Below are 13500 nucleotides of genomic sequence, written 5' to 3' on the forward strand. Positions count from 1 at the left end.
CTGCGAACGCTTCCTTCGTGGCGGCTTTAGTCATCCTATATTTTTTAATTATTAGCTCGCGTTCATTAGCGGATAAATCCGTGCTGACTTTCTTCATTTTAGCATGACACGCTCTCTGTCGCCTCAATGATTTTCTCACTTCCGCGTCGTACCATCTCGGTTCGCTGCCTTCTTTTACTATTTTACTAGGGAAGTAGCTATTTATTCCCGAAGTTACGAGCGAAAGAAAAGCTTTCCAAGTATTCATCTACATCTACATCTACAAATTACCCTGCGAGCCACCTCTAGGGTGTTTGGCAGGGGGTGATCAATCACCAGCATGCAGCATGCATTTGGACTCCCACATGCACACCACACCGTCCAAGAAACGTCCCGTATAATAACAAGCTATACTACTATATGCTGTTAGAAATAGAATATAGAATAGAAATTCAGAAACATGCAGTAAGTTTTACATAGGTTAGTAGGCTACACTACAAGTCATGCAATCTATTTACGCGTTCTATTGCTGCCGTTATAATCTCTTATTGATCGTGGAAAAAATGACATTCGGAATCTGTCTGTTCTGCAATCTATCTCTCTTATTTTATTTATATGATCTGATCTTCCGTAGTACGTTGGCGTCCGCAAGATATGGTTAACTTCGTCAGAAAAGACACTGCTCTTGAATTTATCTAAAAGGTTTAGTCTATTTTTCAATCTACGGTCCGACAGAGATTCCCATCCGAGTTTATGTAAGAGGTCAGTTACACTAACAAGACTATCGTAACGACCTTTCACATACCTGGCAGCTCTTCTTTGCACGCGTTCTAACTCTGTTATTAAGCCTTTTTCATGAGGGTCCCAAACACTGGCAGCGTATTCCAAATGTGGTCTAACGAGGGAAAAGTAGCTAATTTCTCTCACTTTGTCGTCGCACTTTCCTAATATTCTTTTAACAAAACCCATTTTACGATTAGCTTGACCGGTTATTTCTCGAATATGTTTATTCCACGATAGATCATTATTGAGTCTAACCCCTAGATATTTCACAGATTCAACTGCCTTTAACTGCGCGCCCCGAATGACATAGTTACGCTGTAGGGAGTTATTCTTCTTCCAGAAATTCATTACGACGCATTTTTCCAAATTTAATTCTAACCGCCAAGCATCGCACCAAGCTTGGATAGCAGCAAGGTCATTCGTTAGTTCATCTATATCTTTGCTGGAACGAATTTCTCTGTAAACTACAGCGTCGTCTGCAAATAATCGTAACTTACTCTGCACTACTTCGCCAATGTCGTTTATATAAAGAAGGAATAGGAGTGGGCCAATGACACTACCCTGAGGAACGCCAGAAGTCACTCTAACCTCATTGGAGACTGCACCGTCTAATACTACTCTTTGGACGCGGTCGCTCAAAAATTCTCTAATCCAGGAAATGACATCTTCGTCTAGACCGTAAGATTTCAGTTTTAATATTAACTTTCCGTGGGATACTTTATCAAATGCCTTTTTGAAATCAAGAAAAATCGCGTCTACTGGAATGTTGTCTTCCCCGGAGACTAAAATATCGTGGGCGAAAAGCGCTAACTGAGTTTCGCACGATCTGCTTTTCCTGAATCCATGTTGATTTCCCATTAATAAGTTTTGCGCGTCTAGGTGTTTCATTACCGAGCTGACTACGATGTGTTCAAGGACTTTGCAAGAGATGGACGTTAAAGATATCGGCCTGTAATTAGATGGCTGTTCCTTGTCTCCACTTTTAAATATAGGCGTTACATTAGCGATTTTCCAGTCATTAGGTACTTCGTGTTGCTTGATGGATTTACTGAATATTAACTGCAAGTAGGGGGCAAGTTCTGAGGCTAGTTCTTTATATACGCGAGAAGGGATTTCGTCTGGACCAGGTGATTTATTTGGACTAAGCGATTTCAATATATTTTCTATTCCGAGCGTACTAATGTCAATAGCTGGCATCTTATGTAGACAGGGATTGTCATCGGTCTCGGGTGAGTTTTCGGAAGGCTCCGTGAACACGCTCTTAAAGTAGGAATTTAATAAATTGGCTTTATCGTAACTGCTTGTCAACACATCTCCATTTTCGTTTCTCAGCGAACATACGGTAGATCGATTACCTTGAACTTCCCTAACATATGACCAAAATGCTTTTGGGTTATCCTGTAACTGCTCTACTAGTGTTTTTCTTTTAAAATTCGTGAACGCATTCCTGAACGCTTCCTTCGTGGCGGCTTTAGTCATCCTATATTTTTTAATTATTAGCTCGCGTTCATTAGCGGATAAATCCGTGCTGACTTTTTTCATTTTAGCATGACGCGCTCTCTGTCGCCTCAATGATTTTCTCACTTCCGCGTCGTACCATCTCGGTTCGCTGCCTTCTTTTACTATTTTACTAGGGATGTAGCTATTTATTCCCGAAGTTACGAGCGAAAGAAAAGCTTTCCAAGTATTCTCTACATTTAACTTTAATACTGATTCTTGAAACTCGGGGAAAGCATTTTTCATATGACTCTTAAACCCATCAAAATTAGCTCTTTTAAAAACGAAAACTTTACGCTCTTTTTTAAAGTTTATTAAAAGTATTCTCTACATTTAACTTTAATATTTATTCTTGAAACTCGGGGAAAGCATTTTTCAGATGACTCTTAAACCCATCAAAATCAGCTATTTTAAATATGAAAACTTTACGCTCTTTTGATTCTGCCTCCAGCTCCTGACCGGAACGGACGCATCCCTTGCGCGCTCCCCAGGGCCACCTGACTACCTGCTCTTGCTACCTGCGCTTGCTGCTGCTTGCTTGGGTCTTGCTGCTTGTGCATAATAGTGCAGTGACATATATTGTCGTAGCTTATTTGTTTATTAGCGTAGGATATTTAAATTAGTCTTAGTTTTAATATAGGGGTGCAATATTAATTGTTAGTTGGTGTGGGTTTTGTGTGTGGTGTGTGCGAGTGAGTGAATATCCTGATTTTGTTTGATCCCGGTTCCTGCGACGTGTGATTATCGAGTATCTGCTAGTAGTGATAAGTAGAAAACTTACTTATATCTCAAATTTTTCTCTTCCCTTTAGTATTATTTATTGCATAGTTATTTGCACGTTATCTTTATTTGTGTCGCTGCGCCTTTACTAATCTGGTGTTACGGTCGTTAAGTAGAATATATATTTGGCTGCTTTAGATTTAATTTTTCTATCGGAATAGTGTCTTAATATTATTTAAGTAATTTTGTGATAGTTGCCCTCTTTCTTTTACATCAGGTGTGTAATCCTAACTCTTAATTCTTATTATAGGCTAACGATATATATACATATTGTTTTAATATATTTTTTTCTGTTATAAAGCTCTTCATATATTATTTGTTTTACCGTTGTTTTGAGGTCTATTTTGACTGTTAGGATTTTTATTGTAATTTTCGTAGCGCAGCACTCTCATTGTGATCTTGAAAACTCTCGTTCCGTTCTCCAGTAGTGGTCATTTTAGCACATATCTCCCCTTGAAACACAGGTAGTTTCTTCCGTCCCTCTTGTTGTTAGTCATTGACTCACCCCTTCACTCCTAGCCCTCTCAAAACAACACCTGCGTCCTTGAAGAGCTAGGCACACCTCCCCCCCTGCTATCAATCCCTTTTGCTAATCCGTTTCTTCCACTTTCGGTTAACTCGAGTGACTATTTAGAGGGTAGGAGGTTGACCTTTTTCTTCTTCAGTTATTTTCCATTGCATTTTCGAGTGCGGTTTTGATATTTTTGCCTTGTTAGCGTTTTTCATGTGTTAGGATATACTTTCACCAAACGCATTGCAACTGATCACACTTTTATCTCAAGGACTCATATACTCTTTTTTACTTATTTATCCAAAGTCTATTTATACTTATTTATTTAAAGTCTATTTACGCGTATTTATATATTGTTGTTAGTACTTTTATTACTTATTTACCCTTATTTATACATTTTTGTTAGTCTATCACCCTTTTTATAGCTTTGCTCTTTCGTGGGGATCATATTGCGGGGAATTTATATTTTAGCTAGTTAGTTTCGTCTTTGCTCTCTTGTTGATTATTATCGTTAATCTATTTGTCCCACGTTAAGTTATATCTTAATTTCGTTAATTAGTCTTCTTTGGAACTATATAGTTTTCTAGTTTTAAACCCATTAATCGACTTAATCCATATCCAGGTAACTACATTCCCTTATTTACGTTTAAAAAGAGACAAGTTAGTAAGTTTATCGGTTTGTTTTACTCTCTCTCAAATATCTATTAAGCGTAAATATCTATTAAAAAGAGACAAGCTAGTAAGTTTATCGGTTTGTTTTACTCTCTCAAATATCTATTAAGCGTATCTCCCGTCAGGTAAGCTTTTCTGAAATCCAAAGTTGCGATAGTGATAGGATGCCTTCGAATAGGTCACCCGTTTCCGGAGTTGAAAACGCCGGTGAATGCGAGGCTCTCGGAGACCGCATTACCGCGTTGGAGACGATGGTGCGGGAACTTCGGGCCCAGTTTGAAAGGGTGGCTGATACCGCTGAGGGGAATGGTCCGAGGGGTGGTTCTTCGAAAGGTCGCCGTGCCACAGGGGCTGCACGGGTTCGCCCGATTGCAAATAGCGGCTGGTCGATCGAGAGCCTTCCTCGAGGTCCATCTCTCGATGACGGGGTCACGTCACCCCGTAAATCTGAGTTTTGGAGGGTCGTGTCTCGGAGGGACGGTGGTAGTGTCACTCTAAGACGGGGTTTGGGGGATGCTGAGGCAAATCCCGTCCCCGTCTCGAACAGGTACCAGTTGCTGTCGGATGGAAACTCCGAGGTGCCTGACGTGCCTACTCCTACCCCGAAACCGGCACCTAGGAAGGGGCGTCAGAGTGGGAAGGGGGGGATCATAGTGTTAGGGAGTAGCAATGTCCGTCGTGTGATGGTCCCGTTACGGGAGAGGGCAGACCGCGAGGGTGTAAGCGACCGTGTAACGTCATGGTGCATCCCTGGTGGCGGTGTTCCTCAGGTGACGCAGGCGGTTGGTGCGGCGGTACGGGGCACGAAGTGCTCCAGACTGCGGGTCGTGGCTCATGTCGGCGTCAATGATGCCACCTTCCGTGGATCTGAGGAAATTCTAGATTCCCTCCGGGATCTGAATTCCGAAGTGAAGCGGGTGGGTGGGACCATTGGAGTCGGCATTGAGCTTTCGATTTGTAGTCTTGTCCCGAGGATCGATCGTGGTTCTCTAGTTTGGAGCCGAGTGGAAGGCATAAACCAGAGGCTGCGTCGTTTCTGCACGGACATCGGAGCCTCCTTCGTGGACCTTAGGCCGGCAATCCGATCGTGTAGGATCCCTCTGAACCGTTCGGGAGTCCATTACACGGCCGAGTCGGCTAGTCGTGTAGCGAGTAGCATATTTGAGCACTGTAGGTCTTTTTTAGAGTAGAGAGTAGGGCAGAGTGTAGATATATTAGTGGGTTGAAAAATAAAGGGGTAAGTTCAAAACTTTTCACAGACAAAGATTCTTCCAGAAATGAGAATAGAGAAGTAGAGAGAAAAATCAGCGTTTCAGGTATTACATTTAAGCACGAGAAGCGTCAGTCGAGCAACACGTTCAAAGGCAGTCAAGGCTCAAGTCATTTTGATAGTGTGTCAATAAGACATGCATTTCCATTTATCAGCGGTATAGAGCCTGTGAATAGTCTATTCGACAAAAGCAAATCAGAATTATTCCCGAATCGCAATAATACTAGTTCCGAAGTTTTAATCGTGGCTGTGGTTAATTGCCGTAGTTTAAGAAATAAGATTCCCGAATTCCACCATTTAATTCATAGTACGAAGTGTAACGTCATTTTTGGAACAGAAAGTTGGCTAACAGATGATGATTCAGACAATGAGATCTTCCCAAAATCGTTCACTGTTTATCGGAAAGATAGAATTAATCGAGTTGGGGGCGGAGTTTTTATAGCTGTAAAGAATTCAATCGTCAGCCAAGCGATAACCGTAACTGAGACCAGCGTTGAATCTGTGTGGTGTTTAATTAAATGTCCAAAATTCAAAACTATTTTATTATGTTCGTATTACAGACCACCTAACTCAGATATAACGTCAATGTTGGATTTTCAAAATCAAATAAACAGCGTAGCATCCAAGTATCCTGAAAGAAACTTGATTGTGGGTGGAGATTTCAACGTACCTTCTATAGATTGGGAGACTTATAGCTTCATTCCTGGTGGGAGGGATAAAGTGATCTGCGAGGCTTTATTACACACCTTCACATCTAATTCATTGTTTCAAATAGCATCCGCACCGAACAGAGGAGAAAATATTCTTGATTTATTAGCGACAAATATACCACATCAGGTAATAAACGTTGGCACTGTCGAAGGAATAAGTGACCATAGGGTAGTAACTGCAAAGTTTTCTCTAAATACCGCTGTAAACTTTAAAAAAGAGCGTAAAGTTTTCATTTTTAAAAGAGCTAATTTTGATGGGTTTAAGAGTCATATGAAAAATGCTTTCTCCGAGTTTCAAGAATCAGTATTAAAGTTAAATGTAGAGAATACTTGGAAAGCTTTTCTTTCGCTCGTAACTTCGGGAATAAATAGCTACATCCCTAGTAAAATAGTAAAAGAAGGCAGCGAACCGAGATGGTACGACGCGGAAGTGAGAAAATCATTGAGGCGACAGAGAGCGTGTCATGCTAAAATGAAAAAAGTCAGCACGGATTTATCCGCTAATGAACGCGAGCTAATAATTAAAAAATATAGGATGACTAAAGCCGCCACGAAGGAAGCGTTCAGGAATGCGTTCACGAATTTTAAAAGAAAAACACTAGTAGAGCAGTTACAGGATAACCCAAAAGCATTTTGGTCATATGTTAGGGAAGTTCAAGGTAAACGATCTACCGTATGTTCGCTGAGAAACGACAATGGAGATGTGTTGACAAGCAGTTACGATAAAGCCAATTTATTAAATTCCTACTTTAAGAGCGTGTTCACGGAGCCTTCCGAAAACTCACCCGGGACCGATGACAATCCCTGTATTCATAAGATGCCAGCTATTGACATTAGTACGCTCGGAATAGAAAATATATTGAAATCGCTTAGTCCAAATAAATCACCTGGTCCAGACGAAATCCCTTCTCGTGTATATAAAGAACTAGCCTCAGAACTTGCCCCCTACTTGCAGTTAATATTCAGTAAATCCATCAAGCAACACGAAGTACCTAATGACTGGAAAATCGCTAATGTAACGCCTATATTTAAAAGTGGAGACAAGGAACAGCCATCTAATTACAGGCCGATATCTTTAACGTCCATCTCTTGCAAAGTCCTTGAACACATCGTAGTCAGCTCGGTAATGAAACACCTAGACGCGCAAAACTTATTAATGGGAAATCAACATGGATTCAGGAAAAGCAGATCGTGCGAAACTCAGTTAGCGCTTTTCGCCCACGATATTTTAGTCTCCGGGGAAGACAACATTCCAGTAGACGCGATTTTTCTTGATTTCAAAAAGGCATTTGATAAAGTACCCCACGGAAAGTTAATATTAAAACTGAAATCTTATGGTCTAGACGAAGATGTCATTTCCTGGATTAGAGAATTTTTGAGCGACCGCGTCCAAAGAGTAGTATTAGACGGTGCAGTCTCCAATGAGGTTAGAGTGACTTCTGGCGTTCCTCAGGGTAGTGTCATTGGCCCACTCCTATTCCTTCTTTATATAAACGACATTGGCGAAGTAGTGCAGAGTAAGTTACGATTATTTGCAGACGACGCTGTAGTTTACAGAGAAATTCGTTCCAGCAAAGATATAGATGAACTAACGAATGACCTTGCTGCTATCCAAGCTTGGTGCGATGCTTGGCAGTTAGAATTAAATTTGGAAAAATGCGTCGTAATGAATTTCTGGAAGAAGAATAACTCCCTACAGCGTAACTATGTCATTCGGGGCGCGCAGTTAAAGGCAGTTGAATCTGTGAAATATCTAGGGGTTAGACTCAATAATGATCTATCGTGGAATAAACATATTCGAGAAATAACCGGTCAAGCTAATCGTAAAATGGGTTTTGTTAAAAGAATATTAGGAAAGTGCGACGACAAAGTGAGAGAAATTAGCTACTTTTCCCTCGTTAGACCACATTTGGAATACGCTGCCAGTGTTTGGGACCCTCATGAAAAAGGCTTAATAACAGAGTTAGAACGCGTGCAAAGAAGAGCTGCCAGGTATGTGAAAGGTCGTTACGATAGTCTTGTTAGTGTAACTGACCTCTTAGATAAACTCGGATGGGAATCTCTGTCGGACCGTAGATTGAAAAATAGACTAAACCTTTTAGATAAATTCAAGAGCAGTGTCTTTTCTGACGAAGTTAACCATATCTTGCGGACGCCAACGTACTACGGAAGATCAGATCATATAAATAAAATAAGAGAGATAGATTGCAGAACAGACAGATTCCGAATGTCATTTTTTCCACGATCAATAAGAGATTATAACGGCAGCAATAGAACGCGTAAATAGATTGCATGACTTGTAGTGTAGCCTACTAACCTATGTAAAACTTACTGCATGTTTCTGAATTTCTATTCTATATTCTATTTCTAACAGCATATAGTAGTATAGTTTGTTATTATACGGGACGTTTCTTGGACGGTGTGGTGTGCATGTGGGAGTCCAAATGCATACTGCATGCTGGTGATTGATCACCCCCTGCCAAACACCCTAGAGGTGGCTCGCAGGGTAATTTGTAGATGTAGATTTTAAGTTTACAGCGGTATTTAGAGAACACCTGGGAAAATAAATGTTTGCCATTCACACATGTTTATTTACATTGCAATCGTACCAAACACACATGCGAGGCGGCCACTTACACCCCGTGGCTGCCCGCTCATTCATACTTGCGCCGCGCCGTGGCCACTGAGGCATTTTTCTCCTCCGCGACGTTCTTATGTCTTCCCAGGCGCGTAGAATGCTCCCGTGTTCCACGCGCATCTGGTCCTCGCCGGCTGCTGTCAGCTCACAAAGATCTATGGAAAATTCCATGCCCACGCGCACCTCTGCCGCGCAGCCGGCTGCATGCCCAGACGACGAGGCGGGGGGGACGGGGAGGCCATGGGGGAAGCGGGGAGGGATCGCTGCAGAGGCGGGGTAACATTCCAGGCGTGCCTTGCAAGGCCGCCGCCGCGGGGGGTAGTGGGGGAAGGGTGTATACGGCGCGCCTACCTTCACTCACTACCGCCAGAGCGGCGGAGTTACACACACACATTCAAACATAGAGCATCTGGAGAGGTCGTTAGCTACCCATCCCACGGTAGGAAAGTGAAGCCAGGGGGGCGTGGCACTTCAGCCCGTCCGCCATATTCCTTTACCCCGGGTGAAGCAGAAATACATGGTTCCTTATGGGATATTCGTCAAAGGAAACTCAATATTTTCCCAACTGACAGCCGGAAAAACCCGTTCCCACCGATGAGCGAAGATTATTTGTTGAATATAAAACCGGAAAAAATGCATCTTTTGGATGATATAGACGATTTAACCACGGTGCGGCAAATTAAAAATATGACGCACGACAAGTCACTTGCGACAATAGCAACTAATTTTCGGCTGTAAGCTGAAAAATATCTGATGAATTCATGTGAACCCTTAAAGTATATAACTTCTGATATTTACAATAGAATGTTTTAAACCAAATTCAATTATGAAAGTAAATATAAAAGGATAAATGGACGAGAGAGGAATGGGAGGACACTGACTGCTACGATAATAATCACGTTTAATTGCTATTGCGTGCACTACAAGATTTTATTTGGCTAACAATCCGTCAAAAATATACATAAATCGTGATTCAAGGAAAATAATATGGTTTAGCAAGACTTAAAACATTACATCGGGAATCATGCCTACCATTACTTATGAATGCTCTACAAAAAGTATTGATGAGAAAATTTTAAACACAGCGAAGTCAAGCTTCGATTCTTGGCTCCGGACATTTTTTTCGGATATGTAACTTCAATATCTAAGTGTTACACAGTGTAAATCATTTCCGAAACTACTGTTAATAACCTCATGGCCATTAATCAAAAGGGCTTCCTCATCAAAGGAAAAATTTGAGCATTAGGAAAGTAAAATGTCATCTAAGAGACAAGCTCGAAAGAGATTTCGCTTACAATTCCGAGTAAACTGCCATGAAAGCAATACTGTCTTAAGAAATTGAGGATGGGTCTGATGAATTTCAAGTGCTGACAAATCAGAAATTATTTTCCTTCCCCGAAATCAGACGAACATGCACAGTGGGTAACAGCTGTGTTAAATGGAATCGTTGTAGGAGGTATCAAAAAAGAAAAAATTCCCATTTTCCAACTTATATAATGTACACACCCATCAAATGTTACATTTTCAGATTTGCAGAATGATTAAACAATGCTATTGAAACTAATTATTTATACAATCAATGCAAAGTAACCAAATTCACAATAAATCTCAGGCAGACATGATGTAAAATTCTATTAAGATATATTCAGATTGGCAAGAGAATTATGAATACATGATGAAGGCCGCCACACCTCCGGGATTATTTCCAATGTTTGTACATTCATACAACCTCAATTACATCGGCTACTGGATTAGCTGAACCTGCAATTAAAAATATGCATAAATTCTTTAGCTATATTAAACCTAAATAGGAATTATTTGACAATTTCAATGGGCAGAATCTGTGTGATATATCAAATGCTTAGCATCACCAATCAAGATAAACCTCTAGATATTTATGAAAAATGCTATCACTTAAGTTTCTACTTCATCAGGAGAACAATGAATGAGAAATTTCAATTTCGAGTTCATTTGAAGTTCATCGCTAATTAAACAAGTGATTGAATGCAAGATATTCAGAATAGGAGGACTGATTACTTTCTTTGACCACCACAAAATGCATGAATTTCTGTTGGATGTGTCAAAAGGTGTCACACTTCAAGCAGTAGCCCAATGGTCTATCCACTAGGCCACCGCACTTCCACACTGGTGGTAAACAGAGTTGGTCCTTATCAAATTGGGAACAATTTATTACACATATACAAAATAATCCTATTCCATTTAATGTTGTCTGAATATGCAATATTTTTGTCACCCTTTAATGCCAAAACAGTAATGAAATTGAATTTTTGCAAGCTAGTATTTGAGTAACTTGACATTATGGTGCACATGTGTGGTACAAAATAGGTGCATACTTTTGTTTGCTATGTATTGTAGTGGTGTGACATATGCGTGCACCTAGTGTACATATAGCCTAAAATAGATTGTTTATTGTATCGTAAGCAATAACCTTAATGAGTGTTATTCACATTGATTAAAATTGAAGTGATAATTGTAACGAAAGACAGATATGTTGAGTCAAAGGGGGAAATTCATTGACAGATCATGAGTTCTGGGCGAGTAGTTAGTAGGAAACCACCATATGTGCCACAAACTTTCATCGCCTTATACAGGGTAATTACTTATTTTTTTCAAATTGCAAAAAAGATGAACACATGATTGATCATGATGAATACATTCACAAAGAAGCAATGAAAGGGGCACTAACTTGAAAAAAAATGAAAGAGGCACCAACTTGATCATAGCATAGATCATAGCATGATCACAGCATAGCAAGGAGCTGTTGCTTCAGCAAAGTTGTAATCACAAAAACAAATATAAAAAACACCTGCGAGCAAAAAAAATGAACAAGAGCAAAATGAAAAATGATATTAACCAGAGATTTCTGTAACTCAGCAAAAACTAATTAGAATGTTCCCTCCACTTTCTAAGAGATTAGTTGACATGAATGGGCTATGAAACAAGAAAAAACACATTCTGGGCATGTAAAGTGGTTCATTAATACATATCAACTTATGCTTTTACAACAATATTTTTATGACTAAGCATTTTATTTCTAAATAAGATCAATTAAGGTGTGTGTCAACCCATCAACAGAGGAAGAAGTTCGTGTTCTTTTTTTGCTGAGTAAGTGCTGTTATTGGTCATCGCTAATGATCATAATAACTTTTCGGTCGATAATTGAATTATTGCTAAGCATTCCTTTCGCAACATGAGACGCCAGGCCAGACGTAAGGCCAGTATAATAACTTAACAATTTTGCATTTTAGATCTAATTTCCACAATTTGTAGAAAACAACATTAATTTGCCAATGCTTGGTTGAGAACCACAAATTCCTGTACATGTGTTATGATTTTTAACTAATGTCGAATTTCGGTGGCTAAGAGTGCCATGCGTATCTCCGCTCTAAATAGACCTAATATCTGAACACCAAGTGTTCAATGAAGCACGAAATTCACTCACATCGCGCAACTTGTACCGCGAATTGGCACAAAAATTTTTGTACCATTATGTCAATACACAAAAATGTTCAACAGCGATGGTACGCAGGGATGAAAAGAGTTCCGAAAAAGAACGGATAGTTTTAAATAACTTACTTCATTACGATAAGCATTATCACTCATGACAAAATTCAACATAGTATAATACAATTTTAGCACTGATAAGGATAAGTAACAAATAACCAGTACACTGCCGCACATGAGTCCACCTGCTGCACGCGGCACATACATAGACAATTAACAAGGTTGACCATGCACTTCAAGCCAATGATATAGATATTACTAATAATTGACCATTTTGCAACTTACCGGTGGAATGTGAGTCCACGTATCTGTTTACCGGGGCAATTACTGCACCCGTAAGCCGCGCAGCAAACCATCTGCGAAGGTTGAATAAACATGTCGTTTTCTAGATTAAATACTCACTTTTTAAAGGAGATAATAATATACCAGTATTAAGATGAATTCTAGAAGATCAGCATACCTTCAGAATGCTTCAGCAGCCTCGGTATACTGAAAATTAGGTGATTTTCTTAACACGTACCTTTATGGGAAAACGAGCGAGTGGGGTAACGGAATATGGCGGACGAACAAAAGCGCATCGGGTAAACAGCTTTCTGCTAGCTTCACTTTTTTCACCTAACGCCCTCTCCAGATGCTCTATGCATTCAAAACACTCACACACATTTGCATTTGGCCGTTCCCTCCCCTCCATCGCCAGCGCTGGGTGATGGGCAATGGAGGGGAAGCCTCTAAAGATCTAAACGGAAATTTAGGGAAAAAGAAGGTCTCTACGTGGCCTACACAATTTCCTATGTACACCGCGATTTAAAGCTGTAACAGTGTGCGTTGGCTCGATCAACCCAGCCAGTTTACAATGAAAAATTAAAAATAGCGCACGTGTTCTGTTGTGGGTGTATTGTGTTGTTCGTGTGACATAGAATCTTATAACTAGAATTTTTAATACAGAAATATTGAATTTTTTGTAGTCATAACATAGGTTGGTACCGACCATCTCTCTACACATCCGTCGTAGCAAAGCGTCTTCTCATCTACATCTAGATCTACATAATACCCTGCGAGTCACCTCCAGGGTGCTTGGCATGGGGTGATCAATCACCAGCATGCAGCATTCCATTGGACTCCAACATGCACAACA

The 13500-nt window shown here is 40.3% G+C and overlaps 2 long non-coding RNA genes across 2 annotated transcripts in view; one reads left to right on the top strand and one right to left on the bottom strand.

Moving 5' to 3' along the window:
• Positions 1–13500, top strand: part of LOC124172636 — a 176381-nt gene that overhangs the window by 58313 nt on the left and 104568 nt on the right. The gene's annotated exons all lie outside the window — the stretch shown is intronic.
• On the bottom strand, positions 10528–13000 carry LOC124172634. Its single transcript, XR_006868224.1, has 3 exons — positions 12826–13000; positions 12651–12721; positions 10528–10601 (listed from the first exon to the last, which is right to left on the bottom strand). It is a non-coding gene; the product is annotated as an uncharacterized LOC124172634 (long non-coding RNA).

The sequence above is a fragment of the Ischnura elegans genome (assembly GCF_921293095.1).
Source record: "Ischnura elegans chromosome 13 unlocalized genomic scaffold, ioIscEleg1.1 SUPER_13_unloc_2, whole genome shotgun sequence".
Taxonomy (NCBI): domain Eukaryota; kingdom Metazoa; phylum Arthropoda; class Insecta; order Odonata; family Coenagrionidae; genus Ischnura; species Ischnura elegans.